Source organism: Linepithema humile, chromosome 6 (genome assembly GCF_040581485.1).
Source record: "Linepithema humile isolate Giens D197 chromosome 6, Lhum_UNIL_v1.0, whole genome shotgun sequence".
In the NCBI taxonomy this organism is placed as follows: Eukaryota; Metazoa; Arthropoda; class Insecta; order Hymenoptera; family Formicidae; genus Linepithema; species Linepithema humile.
The window spans coordinates 7,755,490-7,769,798 of record NC_090133.1 but is presented as its reverse complement, the minus strand read 5'-3'; the positions used below and the strand labels follow the sequence as shown (position 1 = coordinate 7,769,798).

Here is a 14,309-nt window from a genome sequence, read left to right as displayed (position 1 = left end):
CGCGAGTAGGCTGATTCGTCGGCAAATAGCATCCAAAACATTTCCCTCTGAAATATATCCACGAGGTATTCGCTCTCCCCCCCCCTCTCTCTTTACAATTTGACTCACAGAATTCCCTCAGCGACTTTGAAAACTTTCAACTGCGGTAGTAAAGGCTGGAAGTCCAGTGTCCTCCTGCGGCAAGCCTCATCCTAAAACGACTTCACAATGAACAGCCGAAAAGGGGTAAAGCAGTGGTATAAACGACTCGTTGAAAGTCCGATGGACCGACAGGAAGAGGCGGAATCAGTGCGAGAGAGCGACGAGGGTGGAAAGAGCGGGCCGTTGGGAAAAGCCGGGGGTCCACCGGAGGGCTAATTCTTTCGACTCTCGCTCTAAATATTGGAATAAATTGCGGCCGGCCCCTTCGACTTCGCACCCGAGATCCCACCCCTCTCGACGTCCCCAACCACCTTCCCGACCACCCCGAGGCCATGCTACTCCAGCGGCGTTGGAGCTACGGCGCCGGGGGTGGCCCTTATCACGTGTTCGCTTCACTGCGCTTCTTCGTGGCTGAAGGCACCACCTTATACCCCGTCCTGCCCGCGTTACCGACCCTCCGTTCCCCGACCTACCCCTCGAAGGCCACAAGCGACTATTTGCAGCCGGCGGATGCGCCCGCTAACGGGTGATCCATCAATTTTCAGATAATCCTTTCGTCTACCGATCGGAAATAAAGATGCGGCTATTCGTCGAAGAATACTTTCGCAACGCGCGATCGCGTTGCTGCCTGTCGTCGCAAACGCTTCGAGTCTCGTGAGAATAAAATTTTTATCGTCGCGTGTGCACAATGTTGGAGAGATTTATACGTTACCGAATTTGCTTATTTCGCCGCCCGCGTTAAATTACATTTACTTATCTGTTTTTATTTTTATTTTTCATCGCGTATCGGATAATAAATGCCACCATCAGATCTCGTGTATTGTTCACGTAATATTTAATGCTAAATATATATGAAACGGGAGTGTTTGTCGTCAGAGCTTGTCGGAAAATATCAACCCGTTTTGAAAACCGGAGCTAACACATAATCGCATAAATTTCATATGATTCTCTTTTTTTAAACAGCATCACCGGATGACGTTCGCGCGATAACAGAACAGGGGGGTTATTATCGTCGAATAAATGGAACGATCAATTCTGAATGACCTTTTTTCATCGGACTGCGAGAGAGCTCCGGCATTTCCCGATGCATATTTCGCAGGCGATTCCTTCTGCATTTAATCTCGTAGAAAATCTCGTTCGCGCTTCCTTCGCGAGTATGCGCCCGCGCGCGCGTTCTTACACCGATACACTTGCCTCTACATTCGTTCTCATCCACACTCAAGCATCTCCGCCTAACGGATGTTCGCGAGATAGTTTTGGGACATTGGATCTCCTAAAAGTCACTTTTAGATAACTGCACTTGGAACATTAGCGCGCGCGCACTGTTGTCTCGTCCTTAAACTCACAAAGTCCTTCTCGGCGACGAGCAACTGCAAGAGTCTCAGCTGCTACGGCTGCCTTAACGGCCCGTCCAAAAACGACCCTACTAATTTATTTACAGTACGAGTGCACGCTATAGTTAAATAATTACGTTGAACCCGAAGTTTGGCACGAGAGCCTGTTTCCGGTCGCTATCGTGAGAGTGATCAGAGGAAACTTTTCAGTGATTCCGGCAAAGAATCGCTTTGTGAAGTTTACCCTGTTACAGCTATACAGCATGTCCTAATACCGTCACATTAAGTTTTGATAATGGATTCTTTGACAAATTTTTAATCGATTTATTCTTTAGTGGAAATTTCACAGCGCACGGATTTTATTTGTCGCCACTTTTTAATATTTAACGTCAAATTAAAATTCATGACGAAGCGAAGTTGGCGTGAATTTAAATGAAGAGCAAGCTTCCCTCGTCTATTTGCATCGCTGCTGTTATTAACGTCTCACGGATGCGTTATAACGATTGAACGAATTCCGCTTACAGTTCTAATGCCAGTGTTCTTCGAATTCTTACCGGGGCAAATTGAAATAATCGCAGTGTTCACAACGCGCTGGGATAAATTAAGCGCGCATTCTCGCGGGCGTTTGACAGTCGCAATATTAAAATTCCTCCCCATCGCCGCGACGTTATCGCCGACACGATCGTTACTAATTCTACCGGCATTCTGAGAAAATCCAGATTTCCATTTCCATCGTGGTAATCAAGAAACGCGCCCAAGCTCCTACATACTATCGGATTTTTATTCGCACTCCATACTTTTAAGCTGGATTTTCTCCATTAGCGAAGAAGGGAATTCGGATTTGTTAGTGTTCTTTCATTACGTATTAAACTAATTGTTAAGTGGTTTTTCATTATACGTTCATAAAAATTTTCTAACTAACACGAACAACACCAAAATTTTGATACTTATAATAAATATTAAGAGAGAGAAAGAGAGAGAAAAAATGACTGCGATAAAAATATTAACCTCATAAATATATAAGCCACTTTTAAAGTGCGCCATCAATGTAAAAAGATTTAGAAAAGAGAGCAGTATACATATTCCTAGGATCCTACCAATATCCATAACTTACATACTAACTTAACTCAATTTTATGCTTCGCTCTTATACTTTGTTCTGCTTCGACATCACGGATAGTATCGCTTCCGACTTGTGCAAACATCCGGTTAGGTAATAAAGAACTTACACCAAAGTCAAGAGCGCCGAATAATATAGTATACCGCTTATTTATTGCTTGGCATCGTTTACCGAGTCGTGGAATTTCTGCGATATAAATAAATAATTAATTTAATTGACCGCGTGATAAAAGAGATTATCTCTCATGTTAATCTGCCTAAATAATATTAATGTATAAAATATTATGAAAAAGTATGACAATGTAGACATTTACTAATGTTTCAAATATACAAATATTCATTGATATTCAAGATACGAGGGAGATTCTCATTTTCTGAAACTAATTGAAATAGACTCTCTGGTATCTATTTCTAGTATTCAGCGCAAATTCGTTATTACTTCCCCGTATTGACCTTCGTGGGCGCAGGATATTCGAAGTTAATCCGGACTACGACAATCCCGCTACATCGGCTCGCTTGATATTTCAAATTGGAAAATGAATTAAATTTTAATTTGATAGATAGGTATTCGCGTTTCGGTGCTAAATTCAACTTCGAGTTCAGCTTTAAAGTTTAAAGTGTAAATCCCGTCAAGAGGGATTCACCCGATAGCGATCGACGGCTCAGACATATAGCACGCTTCGCGGCAGCAATTTATATTTCATTCCGTAAATATGCAAACACAAATTATTTATCGTAATAAGAATCAAATAAGCAGAATTATTGAATCTGATATTTGTTGATATGTGTTTGCAAAATAATACATGTTTCATGACCATATGAAAGTTTGTGCAATCATTAAAAACAATAAACATAATATTTATTTTTTAATAATTTGTTAAAAAATATATGTAACGTAAACAAATACATGTTATAATTATTTCATAATATTAATATCTTTTAATTTACCGAAACAAAATATGACGCAAAAAATACAAGTTGTAATTATGCGATTACGGATTCGTTTAACTTTTAAAATTATATATTGTATTTATCGCGAAAAGAGAAAAAAAGGATTTGACGTTACGTAAAAGTAAAATTTTGTTAAATTTACGAAAGATTATGCAGATTTCTAAGTAAGTAAAAAACTGACGATATTTGCTTTTCTCAAGAACATTGATTCTGAAACATTGGCTCCTAATACGCATACGTTGTTACGTCGGCCGCATTTCCAGCGATATGATTCGGATTTCCATTGAACTCCGAAGGCCAGTACTTTATCTAACGGGTGTCGATAAATAATCGCCGGCGGAGAATGCGCCTGCCCTGCGGGTGTAATAATTTTCATACCCATTCAGAGGCCGGGCGGCTTCCGCGAGACAGAGGAATATCGGAAGAAATCGAGCTGAAAGATACGAGCGGATACGTAATATCCTCAGCTTCTCCCCGACGTATCCTTTCTGCCGCGCTTTTACCCTTTCGCTCTAACTCCTCTTTTTCTCAAAGCAACAAGACACCCCGTAGACTTTCTAAGAGAGGTACGCGCGCATAGAAAAGCCGCAGCAAAAGCGGTAGCGCACACAAAGAATGTTTCGGACGATTATCAAATGGCAGAAATAAAGATCCGTCTCCTCATTACACATCACTGCTCAGTAAAATCAGGTTTCTTTGGAGGAATATTACTGGATATCACTGGATTATATATCTAGTTTCTCCTAAAAGAAAGAGAAAGAGAGAGAGAGAGAGAGAGAGAGAGAGAGAGAGAGAGAGAGAGAGAGAGAGAGAAGCACTATATCTCTTTTCGATTTATTTCAGTGGTTACGGAATGCATCAAAATTTTATATCATATGCTAATTAATATTGTCACATAAAATTATTATCAATTATTAATTTTCTCATGTATTTATTTCTAGAATAAAGTATATATACCTCTGACCTGATTCAGGCCAGATAAATGAATATTAAATAAATGTTTTGTCGATCTCGCTAAAAAATTACACAAAACAGTAATATCGTGATAAAATAAACGTGCCCCCAATTAGACGAAAACCATGAAAAACCAAAGATAAGATCGAGTATCGAGTGTTCCTCGAGAGTAATTTGAAAAGTAGCTGACGAAAACGGAGACGAGTCTTTTAAGTGGAACGATTACGATCTCTCCTCCGCGCGGCTGAGCACTTTTACCCTTTCCTGTCGCGCGTTCGCTTCGAAACTTCCTATATTTAGGCGCTCCTTAACAGGACACAGTGGCGCGTAAGCCTTAAACTCGATTAAACTCCGCAAAAATGGTACAGCGAGTGAAACTTCGCTCGCTCACTCGACTTTAAAACGCCAAAGTTCAGCCGCGCCGAAAATGAGGATGATAGGTCCTCCCATGGCAGGACGGAAGGGGAAACGAGGAAGAAATAAGGGTCTTTTTCCGCGAGATTCACGACGACATCGATCTACTCTGTCCCGTACACGTAGGACACGTATAGCTTCGTCCTACGTAGATCGTCTCGCCTTTCAACCCTTTGCGCGACAGAGATGACGCGCGCGTGTCGAAGATTATGAAATTTCGCAGATCGAACGCACGACGCTCTCGGGCAACCTATCGTCCTCTTTATACTCATCTCCGACACGTTTTCCGTCCTTTCCTTCCACATCGTCGGTCATCCTTCTCGTTTTTCCGATTTTTCTTCTTTTTTTTTGCTTCCTTTCATTTCCCGCTGCAAGATATACGTCGTCAAATGTACGGTGTCAGCTGAATACACGCCGCGTTGGGTTGATGCCATTTTTGAGAAATGTCAGTGACGTAAACTTTGATCAAACTGATAACAAAAGTGCTCAGTGGTAGTGGATAAATATATATATCAATGCTAATAAATATATTATATTACTTATTCGCGTTACAGTCCTAATTTTGTTATTTCTTTTATTTAATACGAAGAGAAAATTATTCATCAAAAACTTGTACAATAGCTTTAGTTAATAAGCGAATATTAAATTATAATTTCTACTATATTATAGTCCGACAAATAATAAGAATTCTGCAAAAAGTGCGCAACAAATAATAAATAATAATATATCGAACTTTTATTCCAATTCTAAACAAAAATATTCCTTCCTCTACACACTACCACCTCATCACCTATTTCCAATCTGCCTTCCAGGCTTTGAGTTTACAAAACTCGTACGTTCGCGGCGTGTTTCGGTCGCTCATAAGTTACCCTATAATATACTGGACAAGTTACACGCGGTTTCACCGGGATTCATTCCCTCCCTGCGAGTCTCTCTCTCTCGTTCTCGTAGTCGTCTCCTCCTACAACTTGTCTCCAGGATTCTCAGATTCCATAAAACTTCCTTGTTCAGCGCATGCTTTTTTTCTTGTCATCGTATGTCTTCGTTCCTTCTGTTCTTACGACTCTCCACGGCCTTCGAGTTCGATGAAACTTTCCCCGTCGCGCCGCACGCCTTTCTCCTATCTCTCTCTCTCTCTCTCTCTCTCTTTCTCTTTTTCGTCCCCTCTTCTTCCCTCGGCGTCACCTCTTTCTTCCGACTCCTCTTCATCCATATTGTCGGTGTAACCCGCGCTATTCAGCAGAACTTAGTCTTCTCGCGTCGACTTTTTCCAAGCGGTGCAGCTCGCAATTGTCGACCCTGCGATTCTCTCGAATTCCGCAAAAACGCTTCCGCGCTTTCTCCTTTCTTCAACACCACCTTTCCTCATCTCTCCCGAAGCGGTATAATTTCGCGGGACATCTCCCTTCTGGTTTCACTCTTCGCCCTTTTTCCGCTTCGCACCTTTCATCGCTTTACATCGAAAACAATTCGTCCCTCGAACCGTTCCATCCTCACGTCTTCGCATCAAATTCCATACAGCATTCCCAAAGTGACACTTCAGGGTCTAAAGGTAATAATGTTTAGCGGTCCCAGCAGAAGCATTCGGGAGGATATGTTAAAAGGAGCACGTATTTTCTTTTATATGCGGAAAAAAATTGATATGTATATGAGACAAACGATATAAATATGAATCTTGCATCATATTTTGCATTCGACAGACTCCAATGTAGACGTAATTTTTAAGAAACTTACCGATATTTTTAAACAAACTAAATTTCGCCCTTTAAATCATCGAGAGCTCGAGCTCTTTTAAAAGCGTCCATAAGCATCTTCATGTTCCACGTCTTTGCCGTATATTTCTTCCGCTCTCACGTCGCCGCGAAGCATTGCATCCGTCTCGTCTCATTTAGCCGTTCGTCAAATTCCATGAAACGTCCGTTGGATCCCTCGTTCGTCTCATTCTTTCGCTCATCGATTCCGCGAGATACCGTACACTCATCAAATCCGATGAAAGCACGTCCCTGTTTTTCGTCATCGGCGTCACTTTTCCTTTTCGTCGGCGTAACCTGCCAACCGTCAAATTCCGCAGAGACGTCTTCGTTTATCCCGTTGCCGTCGCGCGCGTGTTGCCCATCAGCCATCATAAAACGCCCGCCGTACCTTTTGCGCGCGCGAGCGCGCCCTTCCAGTCCCCGCAGTTTTCCTTCCATAGGAGGTTCCATAAAACGTCGGCGGTGAATCGCCGGAATCGTGAATCATGTCCCCGAGGAAAAGGGACGACCCCGACGAAGCGGAGACGCGGCGAAGAAGGCGGAAAGCGGACCGCACTTCGTGCGGCAGCGGGGAGCGGCAAGGGGCGGCCGGAGAATAGGGATGGTGGTCCACGGCGGAAAATATTAGCGATAAATTATTGCGCTACATCGAGGCGCCGTAAGTTATTGCTAGTCCTGCACCGGCAATAACCGTAGTAGCGAGGCCTGCACGGTGATATAGACGTAATATTCCCGGCACGACGACGCGCGAGCGCGCGCGTTTACCCTCCGCAATGATGTTATACGGTGCGCAACACACGACGCTGGTGACGCATGTATACGCGCCATCGAACGGATTTTCGCAATTAAATCTCGCTGAAGCGCGCGACTGTTTCGTATTTATTTTCGTGGCAGGCGTTAATTGCCAATAACTCGACGGATCGTGCAATACGGGGTCGAGTCAAGTGCGCGAAAGCAATCATTTTTCCATGGCCTTAGCAAATCCCAGTTCGCAGTGACGGATTTAACCCGTCAAGTATGTTGGAGTCGAGAAAAATTACATATACTTAATAAATTAATAATCATAACGTTTTTAAATACGGATAAAACAGTAATGAGTAAAATTAGTTTTAATTTACTCCATTTTCTGAATTAAATTCAGCATTGGTATAATATATTTCTATAATAAAATTCCTGTTTAACCCTTCTCTTAAATTATAATTTAGTTTTATACTGTCTATTTTAATTTGCAATGTGTATGATATATTAGTAAGAAAAATTCATAAAAAATTAAATTTTTGCGATAGAAACACATCTAAAGGTACTTTTTGCTGCGAGAAAGCGCGCATTTGTTGCGTCTCGATAGAACCAATCGTTCCGTCAAAAGGAATAAATCCGTTTTAAAAGAACGATCGTGAAATTAATGCGCGGTGATAGAAAATAACGGATAAATAGCGACCTTACCGTAGAAATGGCGCACGCGAAGTTTTTAATAAAGAAAATAAATGTTCATAATATCGTACATCGAGAAAAGAAGCGTTCGGCATTAACGCAATAAGATTATAAACATCTTTCTGTAAACGCTTCATAGCTGTTGCAGTAATTGCCACGGCAGACGGCAATATCCGGCGTGCTGCGTAACGTTCCGTATGCGAAACGCCCTTTTACAATAAATCAATATTTATCCTCCGTTGTTTATTATTGAGCAAATGGACCGGCATTAACTCATCCGTGCTCTTTTTACATTGTTTTAGCTTAAGAGAAGCTACGATGAACGGAACTTCCTCTGTTCACATCTATTTTTGCAATCGTTTGTAATTCACAGTGTACCAATCGTACGTACCAAGTCTTCTTGTATAGTTATATTTTATCTATTTCTATTATATATTCCGTGGACCAGCACTGCGGCCGATAATATTGGTAACAGTGGCGTATTTATTTTGATTTTTATTTCCTTTGTATTCCTCCCAATATTTATTCCATTTTGCAAGTATAAACAGTGAACAAATGTTTGCAAAAATAAAATGGAATGTTCAAAATACTATTCTAATGGCTTTAATAAAACAGAAACACTTTATTTTTTATTTTAATAAAAGAGAAACATATTGGTACCGCATATTACTTGTATTATTAACAGTGTGACGGGAGTTTCCGACATGTAATTTTCCTCATTTAAAAATTATTAGCTGTAGAAATTGATAACATCGATTAAAGTAATCCCTATTTGTGATATTAAGAGATAATTACGAGAATTCGTCGCAAAACCATTCTCTTTCGGAGGGTGGATCACGATGACGAATCGGAATCTGAGGGGCGGCGGCTGCAATTAAGCCGGAAGTAACTGGGCGCGCGGCCGGCAATCCGTAATTCGGCCAACTAATTTATTTTGCCATCTGGTAAAGCATAGGGATCGAAAAATCGACGGCTGTTCCATCCCTGAGAACCGAACCGACCGGACCCGGAACGATCTCGTCCCTAACAACACGTGACTGTAACTTCATTACATCAAATTTAGGGTTCGTAATTTCTAACCGCACGTGACTGTACTCTCTTTCCCTCTCTTTGTCTCTCTCTCTCTCTCTCTCTCTCTGTCGATCAATAAAACGATCGGTATGCGGGTAATCCAGGTTTAACAGGACCTTGTTTCGCTAAATTTATCAATGGCTAATTGAGAGAACGATATCATCTTTATGTCGACATAATACACGTGTTCGAAATATTAACTTTCAATGGCGAGCGTGCCTTGACAAAGGGCCTTAAATTAATTGATCCGCAGTGATACGTCAGATAAAGTTCGCGGGCAATTTGGGGTTTGCACGGCGCGCATAATTAGTCCGACGCATCAATATAATGGATTTTAAACGAGTTGACGTCCGGCTACACTCTAACCGGATACACGATTAAGCATTGATATCACTGCGCCGCTAGAATATTCATCGCGCTAATGTTACGGCCGATGATACCGGGTTAAATGTACCTATAGGGTGTCGACTATAAAATCAAGTTCCCGTCTGACGAGCGACGAGCTTTTTGCAAATGCGCCACCATCGCCGGCGGGAATTGCGCGCGATTAAACGACAATAGAACCCCGAACGCCACTCCATTAATCATTAATCTCAATATCGGCGGGCATCCCTGAACGCCTATTTTCTCGGAATTACCGTTGCTCGACGCGGACCTCCCAATCCTCTCGTTATATCGCGGAAAATCGTGCATACAAACCAGAAGTACCTTATTGCCGATCCACAAAGCTCCGTGTTGTATCGCCCAATTATACCGGGGAACATTCGACCGCTTAATTAATTTCGCCATTTCACCGTACATCTAGTAATTCCCGTCTCTCTTCGATTTCCCTGCCCTCATCGAAACCAGTGAGACTTTCTCGAGTATATATTGCACGAATTTTAGATACTGTTTAAACGACCAATTAATAGATCTCCAAATTAAAAATTAGACATTTAATTAAAAACTATAATATTTAATTCAATTAAAATTGAATACTACTTTTACGAGATGTTTAATGGTACGTTCGTTACTGCGCACAAAACAAGCAACAAAGGATGACTGCACCGGAAATTTAATCATATAAATTTCATTTTTTAATTCTAACTTTTACTGTTTTTTTTTTTTTTTTTTAGTCTATTGAATATACTCCCCAAAATTTGCGCACAAAAGGCGAGAGACGCGTTCGGAGGGCATTGTTGTCAACATGGTGTACAAACGTAGAGTTTTCGTGAGTTGCCACGTTTATTTTGTCCCCGATCGCAAATCGGCGCGATCGCACTCTAGGGTCCCTATGCAGCGCGGGAAAAAAAATCGATTCCACCATCGGCACCCATACCAACGGCGACGAGAGAGCAGCATTGCTCATCCGACCTCGGTTCGCTTCGATGGCTCCTGATATTCTCGTGGGATCGGTCTCATCCCCGGAACCACCACCTTTCGGTGGATAGGCAGAGCGCAAGAGGAGTGAGAGAAAAATCGAGAGAGAGAGAGAGAGAGAGAGAGAGAAAGAGAGAGAGTGCGGGCGATAAGAGGGGACGAGATACAAATAGATGCAGAGAACGAGGGGGAGAGAGACAGAGAGGATGGATAGGCAGATGCAGAAGAAGTGGGAAAGAGAGAGAACCCGTTTGACGTTTCGCGTTTCCCCGACGTACTCCCGCGGGATGGTGGCGGCTTTCGTGCCTGGAATCCGCCACGGGATATCCGCACGAAATGGATATCGTGCACGCTCCGCAGGATAACCAGATAGAAAAGGGAAGGGAGAGAACGAGGGATATCGGCACGCGGAGTAGAACGAGAGAAAGGAAGGAGAGAGGGAGAGAGCGCGAAAGAGGGGCAGAGAGGGGCAGAATCGAGAGATCGAAAGGCGAGAGAGGCGTATTGCACCGCGGGGGAACGGAGTTTACGAAATGCAGGGGGACAAATTGTCTCTCCTGCCTGCAACGATGCGATATAGCATTTCGGTGGGCAACGAAGAAGCAAAAAGAGATCGAGGAAGAAGAAAGGCGCGTGTGAGTGCAGCACCGCATGAGGATAATAATTTCGCTGCATGTTTCGCTGAAAATTATCGTCGCTGAAAGATTCGGCCAGGGTTTGGAAACTTTCGTTCGCGATTAAAATTCTTTGTACCAAGAGAAAAATGTTTTTATACAACTGTAAGTTAAAAAATCCTCTCTTTCTTAATTACTTTCCAACATCATAACGTTATTATTAGAAAAATATAGTATTTATTCTGGCAAATTAAAATTCAATTTTTAAAATCAGACAGCAGTTTAAAAACTTTAAACATTCTTTCATTCTACCTACTCGTTTTTCTTCCTACCTCGCCAGATTCGAATAATGATATACGGAAAATTTCGTACAATTCAAAAGAAAAATTTGTACGATTTTTCGCTTAGTATCAAATTTTATATGACTGCAACCACCAATTGGCCAGCTTTAAGCGAATACGATCGCTCTCCTTCAGATGGCACGAACTTGCGGCTTAATTGGCTCTCTAAGGGAAGTGTGCGCATACGTTACGTGAGCGGTCAGGACGAACTATTCCACTCGCGAGTGTTTGCAACGCGCGGGTGTAGTTCGCAAGTTTACCGGACACCGAATACAAAGTACGCCCGGGCACGGCTGTCAAACGTTGGCTTTAATGCCCGCAGCAGCTTGGCGAAGCATCACCTCGCGTATCGCGTATATACGCGCGAGTTTATTTTATGTTTATGTCTTGCAAGTTTGTATTTTAATATACTAAGTTCGCTGATGTTAATGTTGATTTTAACCGTAGTTTAAGCCGGCTAAGTGCGCGATAGCTATTTTTAACGGAGTTTTTAGTGGTCCATAAAGCTCAAAATACATGCATTAAAACCAATGCATCAGTACCTCCGTTTTATTTTTAATTCCGGAGGTAAACCAAACGAGAGGAAATGACTTCACATCGTGAAATTCAATAACAAAGTCTGTGGCAATTAAGTCAACGGGCCAAAAGAATCGAAAGCAAAATGCGCGAAAGCTGAACGTTCCCGCTGAATAAAAATATTTTTGCTCCCATCCACGGTACAAAAACCGGTCGCTACAAAATAATCAACTTGGCGTGGACGAAGTCGAATATTCTAACGATAATACAAGCTCGCGTGTAGCGTGTCCCATCCGCTGGAATAATATTTTCAGACCCTTATTCACGGTCGCGCGGCCGATCAGGAGTAACGGTCTCGTCGTCGAGTGGTGTTGCTCACCCCCGCATAAAACCACCATCTGTCACTGACCGAAGGACTCAGCGCTCTTCCGCCGCCCCAATGTTCGAGGAACTCGAAGGATCCTACTTCTTCGCACCGTTTCTTTCGACCCACCTCTCCATCGTCCCCGACAAATTTCGGCCACCCTAATGCGCGCGGGACGACAAGCCACCCACGGAGATGCGGAATGACGTCTTATGCATTCGACGGGGGGAGGGCGTTAGCCGGCGTTAGATCGGCGAAGAAAGCGAATAGGAACCCGCGGCAAAAACACAAATCTCGCCGCGCGCCGCTGGTTGCCCTAAAAGTAAATGGACTCGATTTCGCACCCTCCTTTTTGGAATCTGGAGCCAATCAAATCCCTATTTGTGAAAACGACAAGTAGATATAGCATTTAGAGAATGGAAATACGAAGGGTGCGAAGTTTATTCACGACATATCACTATTAAACGAAGAAAACCCCCGTTAAAAAATTTATATTAAAACCTTGACAAAAGAATTACTGAAGCAAAGAACATTGTCATTTTACAGTAATGGCGAGATAAATAAAAGCGATAAAATTCAGGATCACGATAATGTTAACAAAAATCCATTAAGGACTTTTCTATTCGCTTTTCATATAGGAACGCGATAACGCGATAATACCGTAACGATCGGGCTCCGAGTGTTAAGGGCGTCGGAGGATTTCGAGAGTAAATACAGACGTCCATTTTCAGTCTCCCGAAAATTTATCCCCTGCGGACACGTACGGGACCACCGTTCATATCCACTCCGTAATACGGGTGAATCCTCCGGCAGGCGGGTCGCCGGCGCGGCAAAGAATGGAAGGAAAATAACGCACGTACTGGAGGGTGAACACACCCTACCTTCGGTGATTACTAAACGATCAATAAACCTATCCATACACGCACACCCAGACGACTTATGGTGTCGGGGTGCTCGCGACATCACCATCGAGCTTGATCGATAATAATGATGCCCGGATATTTCTTAGGTGCACTTATTCATTTCGATCGACGTAAGGTGAAATTTATGACACACCGTGCTATTAGAACCCGCCCGAGCCGTCGTCGCCGTCAGGCTATCAATAATAATCAAGAACTGACTGACCACGGGCGCCAATTAAATAACGTATCTACCCAATTTATCATGCGCGCTAACTGCGCCCGTAAAAGCGACCGTTTGAGAACGCCTTCTTTTTATCAAAATTCATCTCTGTGTTGACGCCCGGGCGCGCGCGAACATTAGCAGTGCGCAATGTGATATTGTAGTCGGCGTTGATATAAAGCGATATTAATTTTGCAGATTATCTCTATTCAGGTAGAAAATTATGCTGCTGAATAATTCATTAAGTTGCTTCAGAAGTTTTAAATATAAAACTTCGAAATCGGACAGTTCACAGATGGAAAATAATAAGAAATATGTAAATTGCTTCGATTTAATCACGTGCGTTACTTCATAACGCGTATTTCATTTTAATACTACGAGCCTCTGATTTATTCGTCTGCATGAAAAAGCAGGTACTCCACTCAATCAAAAATATAATCTTGTTTGAAAAAAAAAGTAAGAATTGAAAAGATTAATTACAAGGCGCACGAAATAGCAGACGAAAAGGTATCGCGGCACAATTCCGCGAGTCGGCGTGACAAAATAAAAACCATACGGCGATTTGTAAGGGCGTTTAAAATTGCATACGACTCTGCACAAGCGTCGTCATCGCGCAGCTTTCGTCGGCGAAAAAAATCGAAAGTACAAGGCGACAATCTCACGTAGCAAGTATAATATACCAACTATCGAGATTACTTTCCGCCGCGCGGCCAAGCGCAGAACGGAAAATTGCCGGAACCGAATCCTTTTGACCTAGTTTGCACGGCTAGAACGTAAAAAGGTGCGCTGGTTAAGAGTTAATAATGGAGCAGCCTGAACTAGAAA

General features: G+C 42.6%; 1 protein-coding gene across 4 annotated transcripts in view; it reads right to left on the bottom strand.

The window, feature by feature from the left end:
* The window catches only part of Zir (Zizimin-related), a 187,497-nt gene that overhangs the window by 145,361 nt on the left and 27,827 nt on the right, over positions 1 to 14,309 (bottom strand). The window lies entirely within an intron of this gene.